Below are 16,147 nucleotides of genomic sequence, written 5' to 3'. Positions count from 1 at the left end.
TCCTAGCTGAAATCTATTTACAACAGTTTGAGAAAAATAACATTTTAACGCCAACTAACCCCCACCACCGTAAAATTCTATTCTACAGGAGGTATGTTGATGATTCGTTTATTGTGTTTAAAGGAACTAAACGACAGGCAAATGTATTCTTAAAGTATCTGAACAATATTCATAACTCCATCAAATTTAAAATGGAATTGGAAGACAACAACTATTTAAACTTCCTAGATGTCAAAATAACCAAAGTAAACAATAGTAACTATGAATTTGGCATCTACAGAAAACCAACACAAACTGACCTAGTGATACCTAAAAACTCCAATCATCCATATCAGTATAAGTTATCAGCATTCCGATCTATGGTCTACCGACTTCTCACATATAACCTTTGTTCCCGTGAATTCGAAAAAGAAAAGAATATAATCAAACAAATTGCTTTCAATAATGGCTACGATATTCAATTAATTGACAATTTAATTAGGAAAGCAAAGCACAATCTACATAAACCACAAGATCATTCCATAAATAAAAAATATATCCCTTTCTGTTATGTAAACAAATTTTCTGAAACAATCGGCAATATTTTTAAAAATAATGGTTTCCAGCCTGGTTACAAACTCAACAGAAAACCTATACAAGGGCAGAAACAATCAATAGATAAAAAACAGGATAAAGGGGTATATCTGATTCAATGCAACAATGGCGACAAATGTGACAAAAAATATGTTGGATACACCAATAGGTCATTTTATAAAAGGTTCAAGGAACACAATGCCACCAAGCAAGTTAATCCAACGTCGATTGTTGCTCAACATCTTCAGAGTAATAAGGATCACAAAATTGATTTTGAAAAATCATTAAGTGTTTTAAAAAGTTGTGGCCAAAAAAACAAAGCAAAAGTATGGGAGGAATTATTTATTTTCCAACATATGAGAGGACACGGCAATGAAACTATCCTATACTCTAATACGAGCAAAGTTTGCTTGTATGTATGTATGTATGTATGTATGTATGTATGCTTGCACCAAGATCTCGAAAACGGCTCCGACGATTTTCTTCAAATGTTGTATATAGTTTATTTCTGGCCTAAAAACGAGTTTACTGCAAATAGAACTGCCAACAAAAATCTAATTACATAGAAAAATGAAACTGAAAATCACATTTTTTTAACATTAGTCTTATGGGTTGCTAGGTAACCATGTTGGCTGAATTAAATAACAAGGAAAAAGTAAACAAAAGACTTGTAATTTGTCTATCCACAGTATACTAGAAAAACAAAATACAGTACAAAAGGAAAAACATCAGTTGTTACTATTGAGCAAAGATTATACTGAAGATTACTCGATTCTATAGTCAAGGGTAGCAGTGTGGAGTGTGGGATTTGTTTATGACGATTGGATTACGGTATCTGCAATCCTTAAATGCTATGGAAAGGGAGGAAATAGGTCCACGACATAGGAAGTGGTGAAGGAAGTAGTAAAGGCGAGCAGTCTGGAGTGTGGGAACTGTTTTTAAGGTAATCTGCAATCCTAAAATGTAATGGGAAGGGAGGAAAACAGGTCCATGACGTAGGAAATGAGGAAGGAAGTTGTAAGGCTAGCAGTGCAGAGTGTGGGAACCGTCTGCGGCATTTATGTATCTGCAATTCTAAAATAGTATAAGGAAGGAGGGCAAACAGGTCTACGACATAGGGAGTGGTGAAGGAAGTAGTAAGGGTGAGCAGTCCGGAGTGTGGGAATTGTTAATAACGATTAGATCAAGTTATCTACAATCCTAAAATGCTATGGGAAGGGAGGGAATTAGGTCCGCGACGTAGGAAGTGGTGAAGGAAGTAGTAAAGGCGAGCAGTCTGGAGTGTGGAAACTGTTTATGACGATTAGATTAAGGAATCTACAATCCTAAAATGCTATGGGAATGGAGGGAAACAGGTCCGCGACGTAGGAAGTGGTGAAGGAAGTAGTAAAGGCGAGCAGTCTGGAGTGTGAAAACTGTTTATGACAATTACATTAAGGAATCTGCAATCCTAAAATGCTATGGGAAGGGAGGGAAACAGGTTCACGACGTAGGAAGTGGTGAAGGAAGTAGTAAAGGTGAGCAGTCAGGAGTGTGGGAACTGTTAATAACGATTAGATCAAGTTATCTACAATCCTAAAATGCTGTGGGAAGGGAGGGAATCAGGTCCGCGACGTAGGAAGTGGTGAAGGAAGTAGTAAAGGCAAGCAGTCTGGAGTGTGGAAACTGTTTATGACGATTAGATTAAGGAATCTACAATCCTAAAATACTATGGGAAGGGATGGAAAGAGGTCTGCGACATAGGAAGTGGTGAAGGAAGTAGTAAAGGTGAGCAGTCCGGAGTGTGGGAAATGTTTATGACGATTAGATTAAGGTATCTACAATCCTAAAATGCTATGGGAATGGAGGGAAACAGGTCTGTGACGTAGGAAGAGGTGAAGGAAGTAGTGAAGGCAAGCAGCCCGGAGTGTTGGAACTGTTAATGACGATTAGATTAGTTAATCTGCAATCCTAAAATGCCATTGGAAGGGAGAGAAACAGGTCCGCGACGTAGGAAGTGGTGAAGGAAGTAGTAATGCTAGCAGTGCAGAGTGTGGGAACTGACTGTGGCGTTTATGTATCTGCAATTCTAAAATGGTATAGGGAAGGAGGGAAAACAGGTCCACGACGTAGGGAGTGGTGAAGTAAGTAGTGAAGGTGAGCAGTGTGGAGATTGGGAGTGGATTAATGTATCTGCAATACTTTTCAGAGTAAACTAATAATTTTTCCCGAGCAAAGCTCGGTCCCCAGGTACTGTTAAATAAAAGAGAGGAATATTCAGACAAAATCACCTATCAGCTGTTCTGTGATGTAGATAACAAAACTGGAAATAAGAACCGCCAGTCAGCTGATACCGTGACGTCACTCTCCCGTGTTCAAGTTCAGTTCCTCAGTAGGCCTACAAATGTCGCCCGGTCGAGGTTATCTTCATTTAACCGTGCGTACGCAAACATGTTTACGGTACCTACAACTGCAAAACGCGTGTATGTTCTTTGTATATATTTCCGTGTGTTTCGTGTGTGTATATATAAACTGTAAATAGTCGACAAACATCGTTTGATGTGATTTTTTAAATTCAAGAATGCTGCTGAAGATGAGCTGTAAGTAGCTCGAAACATGTACAGCATATGTTAACATCTGACACCTTCAGGCAAAAGTAAGTGAATCTTACCTATAGTAAAAAAAAGATATATTATAATACAGACAAACAATATACCTATGATAGTATAATATCACCTGAAAAAATTTTAAAAATCCAATATATGTCTATCTAACTAATGTATTTAAATGTATTGCCACACACGGTTCCCACACTCCGCACTGCTCGCCTTAACCATTTCCTTCACCACCTCCTTCGACGGTGACCTGTTTCCCTCCCTTCCCATAGCATTTTAGTATTACAGATGCAATTATTTAACTGTCACAGTGGGTTCCAACACTCCTCACTGCTTGCCTTCACCACTTCCTACGACGTGGACCTGTTCCCTCCCTTTCCATAGCATTTTAGTTTAAAATATACTAACGTTAGGATTAAATTGGAAAATGTTAACAGCTGCGTGTGAGGTAAGTTTTAATACTGTACATAAACTGTATATAATTAATATTTTAAAAGTTCAACTTCGTTTCAATTTTTTATTCTGGAAGTTGTAAAATTATGTCATACATTCCATAGATTTCAAACTGTTTACTCCATGAATAAGAGATTTTAAGGAAAAGTCGATCTCTTGGTCTAATTCAAAACACAAAATTGTTGGTTTTCAATTACTACTGAGTGAAATCGTCTAGAATTTTGATGGTATCTTTCCACTGGTGTCATAATTGTTTGTGCAAAATTTGAACGCATTTTTGTAACGGTTCTTGAGTTTTAGACTCGAACGCACAGACAAGTGGAAAACTAATCTCCGACTCCGCTATACACGATACATAGATTCGTTCACTGATCTATTATCGCATATGCTTATTTAGTCAAACATCACTTATTTTCGCGTCATTAAATGCATATAGTTGCATAGTAGTAAACATTCAAACTAATGGGATTCCACGTTCGAATTGTTAAACAAAATAAGAAGACATTATTTACCCAACACCCAGCATGACCCAGCATGTTCTTCATTTCAGTTAATAAGATTGCTATACATCTTAATACAAATAATATTATGCCCTATTGGTACTGATTTTTAAGGCCCCGAGAAACACACACATGTTTGGTTAAGATCCCAACAACAATTTTTTTTGTTATGTCTTCACCAGATCCTCCACCCATGTTTCTTTGTTGTGTGAAAAGGTTAACTGTGTGTTTGGCTAGCTTTTATCATGGAAACCATAGAAATTGCTATACTATGTTGTGACAAAAATGATAGGAATATTTGCTGAGGTAGTTTAAAATAGAGGGAGGAGCAGTTAAAAAGTTTATCAGGTTTTGTTGGTTGTAATGGGTAATCAAGTTCTGTAATCTAGAAATTTATTTCATTAAAATATAAGCCTCATACGGTAGCCTCAGCTTAGTAGCAAAACTGATGTTTCCGTTGGTGTTTTCTAGAATTTGTTTGCTTAAAGCTACGCGCACATAGTATATTTTAATCACGATATACATATAGGAATTGTTCATCCTATACTGTAGAATTAACTTAAACGTAAATGTAAATCATAGAAAAGCTAAATGTGTAATTAGTAGTTAGAAAATCATACCCATTGAGATTCCTTGACGAAATGTCCAAGGGACATTTAGTGCACCTGTTACTCAACAAGCTAACTAAGGCCTGAGATGAGTGATGGTACAATTCAACAGCTGAATCCAGTACAACTAACTACGATAAGGGTTTTATATTGTTGATGAAATAAATTCAACCCCATTTCTTATTTAATTTTTTTATTTTCCAATTTTTTATTCACGTTTTACTAACCATTTAATTTGTTTGTGTTCATTCAATAACACTGTTAAATACAGAGCCTTTAAATTAAATTTTAAAAATCGTGTATAACACGTTACAAAATATAAGATACAACATAATTATCTTTAATCTTGTACGCAATTCCAATTATTACTGTATGGATATCCTTTTGAATTGAAAATAAACCGAACCAACCTGAAATGTGTTCTTCTTTACTGGTTTGATTGATCATATGACATCAGTCCGGGTTTACGGATAAAGCTAATGATGAACGGAATTAATCTAATTCAGATAGCTATTTATTAGGAATTGTCATTATTTTATTACTTAGTGTATCAAAACTCAATAAAAAATAGTTTTATAAATTTATGTTCAGAAAGTACTGTTTCGAAAGATTAAGTGGGTATCCATCCGATTGGAGTTATCCTCCAAGACATTTCATTATTGCTTTTCCTCAATAATACTCGGCATTTTCAGGTCATTGCACACAGCATTTTGATTATGGTTTCATATTGTAAAATGAACAGCCACTGAATAAATGATTATATTGTAATCGAACCTAATGTAAAGATAGACAAAAGTGTGGTGTTTTGTTTAGCATTTTGTTTGTTTATATTTATATATTTAAACTTTTTGGAAAATTATAACTTACTAGCTGTAACCCGCGGGCTTTGCCCCGTTTAACTTCTTAATTTTCAAGATTATCTCGTTCGCATGGCTCAATCACGTCCTGGTTGAAGTTTGTTCGCTACGCTCATCTATCTATACATTCTTTTCATCTATACATCATCTATACACTTTCTTTTGTCCAGCGGTATTGCAGGCTTTTTATACATAGTAAAATTTGTTTGTGGACAAAATTATTTTTGCATGCTTACATGGGTGTTTCAGAAGAGAGATGACTGATGTTAAAATAACAGAGCCAGGTCTCTAAGCAGATATATAGGACAATGTGTGAACAAAGCGAAGCATGGGCTGGCTATAACATTATTTTAATTTAACTATTTTCATTTCATCCTACTAAAATGGTTCAAAAACCTGTTCTATGTTTTAGAAACATAACAAAGGACTCATAATTTAACGATACTTTCCTAAATTCAATTTATAAACAAAGTATCAATTACCAAACATTGTTTAATCGGGTTATCGGGTTGAATCTCTAACGTTTTAAATGATTTAGTTACATATACAAATCAAGCCCTACATAAGGAATAAGGCCTGTTTAACCATTTTCCCATATACACTCGTATGTATCTCTTTTAGCAGAAACCGATTAAACCACAATTGGTAATTGCATGAAAAACAAGAATATGTATTAAATAACTCATAAATTTAAAAAAAAATTAACTTAACTTTTAAATTAACTTTAAATTTTTTAACTTAACTTTAAATTTAAATTTAACATCAATAAAATTTAACTAAACTCAACATAAACGCCATTCTAGGACCATAAACTATTCAGTGATGAATAAATTAATTCTCATACTGAAGTTAAATTTGAATTAAAACACATTTCTTATGGCAAATAAATAATATTACGTACTACGAGTATTTTAAGTCCATTGCATATTTTGAGTTGCATGGCAGGTTTGTTTTATTTATTTTCAATGTAAACTAATTTAAGTTCTTGTATAAACAAATATTTGAGTCTATTTAAAACAATTATTGGCTGACTGTCAATTATCACGTCAACAGGCAAAGATAACGAGTAGGAACAGAATTCATTTCGTTGCTGAAATCTCTTCGTTTTCAATTGTTTTGAGTTTATTTTTATTTTGTCTTTACTTATTCAACTTCAACTTCCACTTCTGTCACTGGAATAGATTCTAAACATTAGGCTTAAAACTAATCCAAACTACAGATATGATTGATAAAGTACAAGTGATGGTAATTCAATAAAATTGTCATTGATACCGAGATAACTAATTCAACTCTTATTTTATGGTAAGGAAATCAATTAGTATAAAATTATATTAGTATGAGTATTGTAATTACTTAATCCAGTTGCTGACGATGCAGTATACAAGCATAACGTATAAGCCTAATATCATAGATAAAACACATTAACATTAACAATAAACCATTGCACTGTTTTACAGTATTACAAAAGAACTGTAGAGATTTATCTTGTTTTTATTTTTAATATGTGCAAGAATTTTCTTTAAAATACTTATATATAAAATATGTACGTGTAGGAAATTTCTATAGAACTTAACAAACAGAAGAATGAGTGTAAGTATAAGATTATTAAAAATAAATATTAAATATATGTCGAAAATATTACTACTCTTAGAGCTAGGACATGAACTAAATCAAAGCCAATATAAAAGATTTGGTATTTTAATTGGGTGTAAGTATCTAAAAAGGTAGGCCTAATAATAATAAGAATTATTAATAATAATAATAAGAATAATAATATAAGAAGAAATGTTATGAGCCTTACGTCATGTAACTGATTCTGATTCAAATGCAGATCTTAATGGTTGGCTTCATTTCCAAAAACCTTACACCATTGGCATCCATAAAGGCAAGCTGTTGGAAATACTGATAATGTTTCTGTTCTATAAAATCCTGACCTACCAAAGGTTTTTTTTTACTGTATCCCTATTGGAAATGTTATCAAAATGGTGACACGGTGGTTTGAAATAATGATGTTGGTATAAAACTGTATTGCCCACTCTTGAGATAATACTTTACAAAATACAATAGTGTTATAATTGGTGTAATTTATAAATATACGCAACAATTATTACAGTTCCCATAAATGTCTTAGAAATTTTCACACGTATTAATTGAGACAAAATTACATATTATATCAATAAATAAACAATGAAATATTATTATTGAGAGCAAAGCTTATGCAAATAGTATATTGTACTGATGTATACGAGCTTAAAACCGCGTGTAAAACGTAAGAAACGTCACCTGATAAGGTTTAAATTGATCTGTCGTGTTCTACACAATATATCACAATATTCTACATAATATTCTATACGGAGTTTACCCATAAGGGTAAATGATAAAAATATTATCCCTAGAAAACAAATTTTATCGTTTCTCGATGTTTGTAACCTGCAGTATCATTATCCAAGTAATTATGTGAGTGGTGCTTGCCAGGCCTGTTTACCATGCTCTTGGTTGCTTTACGAAATACGTACTCTTAGGTCATTGTATTTTTTTGACGTTATGTTTGACTTTTTAATTCAATTTCCCCAATATAAGTTTAATTGTCAGAGGGTACGTTGGTGGCCTAGTGGTTCTAGTTAGCGTCTCAGACTTCGGTGCGGGAAGGTCATGTTCGATTTCTAGCAAGCTCTTCTCCCCTGAAAATTGCCACCGGCGTAGACAAGAGCAAAAGGATTGGTCAGCTAAAAAACCAATGATTTAGTTCTTTGAACTTTTTAAGATGCGAGTTTATACTGCAATAGTCTAACCCTAGCAGCTCATTGTTCAGCTTAGAGAAACACACGGCTAGGTGTGACGTATGACCAGCAACATCAAAAGCATGTCAATCCATGGGACGCAACACAGAGTGCTGCACCGCTGCAAGTGACGGCTCCAAGGGAAATGTGTTATTTTGTGCATCTCCACGGATTGATCGATGGCCAGTGTATTCCAACTACCCACAATGTTTGTGGTGTTTTAATCTTATAGTGCATCCAACATAATCATAATATGTCTGGTACGATGTAATTTTAATTCCCCCTAGCTAGCTTACAATTAAATATAATTACGTCTAAAGAACTGATAGTATGAAAAGTATTCATTCAAATATTTTGGAATAAAATATATATTATTCTAATGGTATTCTGTGTTTTAGTCTTTTCTGAAATCTAAATATGGTATGATAGATTAAATAAATTGCCATAAATACAACGAAGATTCAAAATAATATTATTATAATGGGTAAACTTTCCTCAATGGTATCGAATTGTGCTATCATCTCTTTGACAAAAAACAATGAATATTCGCTCGGAAAATAACCTTGAATTACGTACAGTTTTTACACAGATTTTCGGAGTGTGGGTATCATTAAATAAACTGCTAAATAAATGTTCTGGAAAAGTAAAAGAACGCCCATTGGTTTACTAAATAACAAATATGGGATTTTAGTGGTCATATATTTTGGTGATGCCAAATTCAAAACAAGTTTGTCAAACATTGGATTAGTGTGACTGAGATGGTTTAAATCTGTTCTCTCTGGACCCAATTGTGAGGTTTGTGTTGCTAAGCTTGCAATAAAGTGGTCTTTTAAATCCATACATTTAATTTGTCAAAAAATGTCATCTCAGTTTGTTTGGTTACAATTAGTAATATTTAAATCAGTTCATATCCGCTGCACAGTAAACAGGGTGTTGTGTTTACATGTATATAAAGGACGGAATTAATGTTGTAAAAGTTACATTACCGTAATTCACTAGCTTCATGTTGCTCTTTAAGATTTTACTATGGCCATAATTCCAAACTTTTAAAAACAGTACTGATATTAAAAAATTCAGATTATAAATACGTTACAAACATATGATGAATTATAATTGTAAAACACACTTGGATACAAGAGAAAAAAAATAACAAAAAATGTATTACTACTCGTTCATATAAGTGTATTCGTGTAAATTAAAACACCTAGCACTACGGGAGGGGGAGACACAACAATGGTGTATTAATTATGAACAACCACGGGAGGCAGTGAACAACAGGAATCTTACACGCGTGCTGGAAGTTATGGACTAGTGTTTTGTTGGAACCGTGCCACGTTTGGAAGTTCTAAACCTGTTGTATATTTGTCAACCGACATTTGTGTGTATTTATTGGTAGTGCTTATAGGACATGATTTCATAACAGTTAGCTCCATTTCTTTAAGGATGAACTTAAAACAGTTAGTTATTTCAAAGGTTTATTTTAGGATCAGTCGCATAGGTGAGCCACCACCTATAAAAAAGATTTTTTTATTAAATGAAAACCAACTTGAATGTATTTTAGAAACGGCACTTTATAATTATTTGTCAAGATAAAATACGTTTTGTTACTACTTCTTCTGTCTCAATACAGTAATAACAGATAAGGGTTTATAGATTAGTAATAAAACTAGTACAGTCTTTGAAGTTGGAGCACATTTTTTTTAAGCTAGGCATTCTAGGTTTTGAAATGTGTTATAAAAAAATCAAAATTTCTTGAAGATTTTAATTTGACTTCTCGTAACTTAAGTTGAAAACAATATTGGATTTCAAAACCTTTTATCTCGTCATCACAACAACCACATGGATATAACGCTTTAATCTAACTTTTAAATATAATAAATTACAATTCGCTGGTGATATCCCTGTCTGAGAACAATATACTGTACGTTAACGTATTAAAATGCATTGACACAATGAAGAACGTGAGTGACTCATTGCTCTGTTTGATTTCATTTTACATCATTAATAGTAAAATCACAGTACATACTGTGACTATAACTAGCGGTTTTATTCTGTAGCATTGTAAGGTAGGTGTTTTAGGGCTGATGCATTATTGACTTCACAATTTAAGCTACAGAAAATTAATTTCATATCATTAGGCTTCATCCAAATGATTTATTTAAGTTTTCGTACTGTAAAACATTATTTATATTTAGAGCTAATTTTTTACCAGAGCTAAGTAAATTTCATATATATAACTTAAATCGTATCTATCAAAAATATATATAATTTTATTATGGTTATCATACAAATTAAATAATGAAAACAGTTTGAGGAGGAAAATTCTAACCTACAAACTAGTGAACATTTCCTCACAAGTACGGAACTAATGTATGTAAAAAAATGTATATTGTCACGTTACATATTTTTGCCAATGTAAAACACATGGTACAAGGTCAGTGACAGATCATATGGTGGATTGGTCGTGTAGCATGGCGGCCGCGGCTGTCGTGTCAAACCTGGGATGCGATTTGTTTTCAACCCCGCTATAAAATAGCCTCTCTAAACGGAATGTTAAGCCCACTCCTCTCAGAAATGGTATTCATAACCACGATTTATTTATCCGTTAGAGGCAAATGCTGAAAATTATTCTCTCTTTTTGAAAAGATTAAACTTCAAAGCCTTTTCCATTATAAAAGTTCTATCGATTACAATCTGATAAAATATACGATAAAAAAGAGTTTTTGTTCCAAACAAATTTTATAGTTTACAGCATTACACGAATGTGCATTTATCTTCTTTTAAAATTTAAAACATAAAAAATATGCCGATATTTTTTGATTGTACACTATTTGAAATATTCTATAACTTCGATGTTTCTTCCTCCATGACGAAGAAGTGTTAGTAACACTAATTAACATTTTCAAAAGTAAAATAAAATACTGAAATACATGCATGGTAGGGTAGGATTTTAATTGTCTCAAGGCAGGCCTGTTGATGCCTCATAACTTGCTTCCAACCATTTACACCCTCTTTATTCATCGATCGAATCAGTTAAGGCATGTGTTGTTACGGATTTCTGAATTTGAAATAAAATTATTTAAGTATATATATTTTTAAGCATATTGTTGTTTGTATACAAATATTAACGATAAAAATATTCATTATGAATACTTTTATACGTCATCTAAAATTTTAATTTTCAAATTTCATTAGTTAAATTTAAAAAAAGTAATTTTTACGTAAATTAAATTATTTAATGTGATTATGTGTTTTAACTATGGTACCTGCTTGAAAATGAACCTTTAGGTTCGAAACCTGGGTCGCTGACCTAAATTCCAGGATCACTGACAGTACTACAGGTATTTAACCTTTTTATTAGTAAATTACGTGATCCAGACTAAATATGTTAAAATTATTTAAGTCATAAGCCGCATATAAAATATGTACTGAAAAGTTTTACACTTTAAAAGAGTATATATTTAATAGTGTTTGACTACATAAAATTTAATAACAGTCCTACTTACCCCTAACCCTTTTTTACTGTGAAAGATTAAGTTAACACTTTAAGGATTTATGAATCAACTCTTGACAAAGACAGTTGGTACTAATTAAAAAACACAAATGCTCATCCCAGAAAAGTAAGTGTTTACAGATCCCCAGCATTGTATCATCCATTGATTTCGTTTCCCTAAGTATCTTACTTCTCAAGAGCGTTTTCTAAGTAGTGTGTAATATTTCAAATAGAAGCGGATCTAAATTAAACTTACTTTGCTCCCTTTCCTTTTTACAAGGACTGTTGAAAACGTATTTATTAATTAAATACTGTTTATGAATAAATTAAATTCTGTATTTAATTGAGCTGGTAAATTAAATAATGCATTCCTTAGTGCAAGCTAAAACCTACTACATACACAGTACTCTTCTAGGAACTAAACCACGATTTTATTTGGATGGTTGGTTTCCCAGTCAGTGAGTGTGTGCACGATATGATATGCATTACGGTTTGTGTTGACTCGCTGGTCTGGTTTCCTGCTACTGTGAACGTTTGTATAGTAATTATTGTTAGTTTTGTTATTATTAATGAGAAACATTTGATCCTAATTTTGTGTGGTATGCAAATACAGTAGGCATTTAATCTTTTTGCTCCTATAGGCCTAACCTGAATTAATAACTCTACCAAAACGTAAGACTATGACCTAAAAGTAAAAAAATCTGAGTTTGATTGAACAATAAAATATAAATGTAGCTTGAAGTGACATTTGTCAATTCATCTCAAACACTTCTCAGTGTGACACCAATGGCATTACTTTATGGCTCGCTAATATAAGCAAATATCACTTATACAATTATTAACAAAGTAACTATAAGTTAGCTCAATAAGGAACCTTCCCTTAATGTGATTTTATAAAACTAAATTATTGGATGTAGATATGTTACGTTTGTTGACATAAAATTCAAAATGGTTTGTAATGTTAATTGTAATAAGCTGTACACAAACTTGAATGAATAGGGGTAGTAGGGTACGGTGTGCTAACTTTATATTGTGGCGCGTATACTTTGTTCCACTCAAGTCTGTCAATTTCCCTCTGCAAAACAACAAGACGAATCTTCTCGCATCAGCTGATACGCGTTATCACTCAAGTACAGTCACTTCCCTCTAGATCAGCCTAGGTACAGTCAGGTGCGGGGGTGGGCGCGCTGCCAGGACAAGGTCATTTGCTGCCTTTCTACTCACCTTATAAATAATTTTTACTGACGTCAGAATACTTGGCACTTCCCTAATCATAAACTACTCATCCTTCCCAGAACGATCAAAGTTGTGTTCCGGTGAGAGTAACTATGTAACTGTCTGCGAATTTAGGCTTATCTGTCGGTGGCGCCGTTTGAAATAAATTTACAAAGGGTTGGGTTAAGTTTAAAAACAAAATAAGGTGGACTGACTTGTAGGTCTGTTAAACAAATAATGTGAAAATCCTCTCTGACAAGATATAAAATTTTGCTATGTAGAATTATTTCAAATACATTTCAAGTATAACATAGAATATTTCTTGTGTGTTTTGGTTTTGGTCCAAACCTAATTTATAATATTATCTCAATATGACACAAAATATTGCATTCAAATTCAGTTAGTTTTGTTTTCCTTGCAGACTGTATATGCAGGCTGGGACAGGTTATATTAGGTTAGGGTAGCGATTTCCTTTCTATAGACGATGTAACGTATTGTAGGCCTAATGGCTAAAACACGAAATATTTAAAACAGTAAAAATGACCTCCATTGCTTACTAAATTAAGTGTATAATTAATGATACTTTTAATCTTACTCAACAGTGTTGCTCGACAAATTTAAAAAAATCTTATTTTTAGCTAGTACAGTACTACTTTATGATGGTTCTTCGACTTTGTAATACCATTTCATGTGACTATTTGTCCTGTTTATGTCAAACACATAGCTTGCATTGATATTAGACCAATTAGAAGGGTGATGGATGTTGTATTAATTAATTATGTTTAATGAAAACCCCGGATACTAATCAATCCCGCCGTCAATAAAAAGAGGAAAAGTAAAAAAAATAGTTTTAGTTGATAAAACGAATTCATATTTTAAAGGTCAAATTGTACAGATAATGATATCATGTCAGCATAATTCTGTCTGCGGAATAATGGCATTTATAAATTTTATTTTATTTCATCAATAAGTTAAATATTCTTAATATTCATTTTGATATCCCCTTGGCTATGTATATATGACTTTATAGGCTTACCGTCAGTAGTCCAAAATTGCGTCTAACTTCAATTATTTAAAGCTGACATGTTTCGTTGCAATGTAACATCATCAACATCAACGTTTTTACACACAAAACCGGAGCACTATCGTGTTGTTTCGTGTTTAAATGTCTCGTGTGGTGTACAGTTTTGTGTGTGAAAACTTTGATGTTTTCGACTTGTTGCAAGCTCAGATGATGCTGCATTGCAAGCTTTAAACAACTGAAGTTTGAATTTTTGACTACTGCCTAAGCCAAAAAGTGAATATTCAACTAGTTAAACTGACTATACAGCAAAAAAGTCTGAAGTCTCATGGAGAGTTTTATATTAATAATTTGGATATAAAATTGAAGTAAAATTGCAGTTGCAGTAAAATTGCAGGAATGTGTTACATTTTTTTACCACAAGCCATACATCATGTTGAACTAAATATTTTCACTTTAATGAATAATAGAGCTATTTGACTAAATCTGTAAGGGTACTATGCTTACTGCGTAACATGTAACAACTGCGTACATGTAAGGGTACTATGCTTACTGCCATTGAATTGAAACACTGTCAAGGCCGTTGAAGCGTCCAACTCTGAGAAGTCAGACCTCCTAAATAGATGGGGTTAGGCTAATAACATAACAGGTATTCGGGGGTTGGTATAAATCACTTGAAGTAATTTATAGTAAATTATTCAGCTAACTTCAAAAACTAATACATTATGTTTACTATTTAGCATCAAAACGAGGCTTGCTTAAAATTTCGTAAAATATTACATTACTGTTTTGAAATTAAGGGTAGAAATTAAGAGTGTTAAGAATTTTGACAAAAGTGATAGAGTAAATTGAATGCTTTACATTAAGTAAAATACATTAATGAAGTGGCCTGTTTGTTCTCATTTGTTACCTGTATTCATAATTTGTTTTTTCACGTGTAACTTCGCGTTCCTAAGATGTTGACTGATTTGTATAATAGGAGGGTTTCTTGACTCTAAGTTAAAACTCTTTGTTTTCAAACAACTCATTTTTTTACTCACGCTTACACCTGAGCATTCTTGCCAGTTAAGAGCTGTCACAAGTCAATTGATGGGGAAAACGCACTACTTATTTATTTATAAATAAATTTTGATATTTTAAAGCTACAGTACTTATACTTTGGTTGTAAATGGTATATATTTTTATTTAAACTATCATATATTAATTTATTACAGCTGAAAAAGTATGTAATTAATTTAGTTGCAAGAAGCATTTATGTAACGTTTTAACTGCAAGTAAATTAGTGTTAATTCAACGAAAATCTAATGGGATGGTCTATATTGTAACACGCTTTAATTGTTAATTTTATGTGCGCTATATTATAAAAGTTGGTACATTTTCCTTTTTGAAAATTACACTCTAACTTTTAAAATTGTCCAACAAAATACTCGAACAAAAAGTTATCTTATGAAGGGTTGGAAATTATACCGAAAATTACGTTACTTCTAAAAATGTAGATTAATTATTATTAACAATACTTATAAAAGAATATAATAATTACCTTATATTAGGGAAATTAAACAGGTGTTTGTGATTTGGTTAGTCACACATGTCACAGCACAGCACAGCACAGAACAGCACAGTGACAATATTTAGACCGCGGAACAGCGTGGTTTCGCAGCGCTTGACACAGCGGCACTGAGACACGGATCGGATATGCCGGGGGAGGCCCGGGCCTAGGGGGCGCAGGCGCAATCTTATCATCGGCTGATACCACAGGTGGCTGCAGAGTTGTGCAGCGTGGACCATGTACCATACAACCAAGGCCACACTAAAAAAACAGGCCGTAATGCTCGTCCAGCATGACGTCACGATAGAAGACGGCAATGACGTAATTTTGCCGTTTGTGATCAGCTGCTTGTTTTAATCTTTCATTGGAAAATAAATAAATAAGTACTTATACGTCATAGCCGTCTTCTATCGTGACGTCATGCTTGGCGAGCATTACGGCCTGTTTTTTTAGTGTGGCCTTGATACAACATGTCCTCCGCCTTATCATCAGCTGATACCACAG

At 33.1% G+C, this 16,147-nt stretch overlaps 1 protein-coding gene across 1 annotated transcript in view; it reads right to left on the bottom strand.

Moving 5' to 3' along the window:
• Positions 1–15,679, bottom strand: part of LOC128986413 (potassium voltage-gated channel subfamily H member 8) — a 348,552-nt gene extending 332,873 nt beyond the window's left edge. Inside the window, exon 1 of the mRNA XM_054406776.1 lies at positions 15,635–15,679. The gene's annotated coding sequence lies outside the window, so the exon portion shown is untranslated. The remainder of the gene's footprint in view (positions 1–15,634) is intronic.
• Between the last annotated feature and the right edge of the window lie 468 nt (positions 15,680–16,147).

The sequence above is a fragment of the Macrosteles quadrilineatus genome, unplaced genomic scaffold (assembly GCF_028750875.1).
Source record: "Macrosteles quadrilineatus isolate MER2022 unplaced genomic scaffold, UCM_ALF_1.0 Scaffold_2__2_contigs__length_208266976, whole genome shotgun sequence".
NCBI lineage: Eukaryota > Metazoa > Arthropoda > Insecta > Hemiptera > Cicadellidae > Macrosteles > Macrosteles quadrilineatus.
Note: the sequence above shows the minus strand (reverse complement) of the source record. Positions and strands in the feature narration are given on the sequence as shown.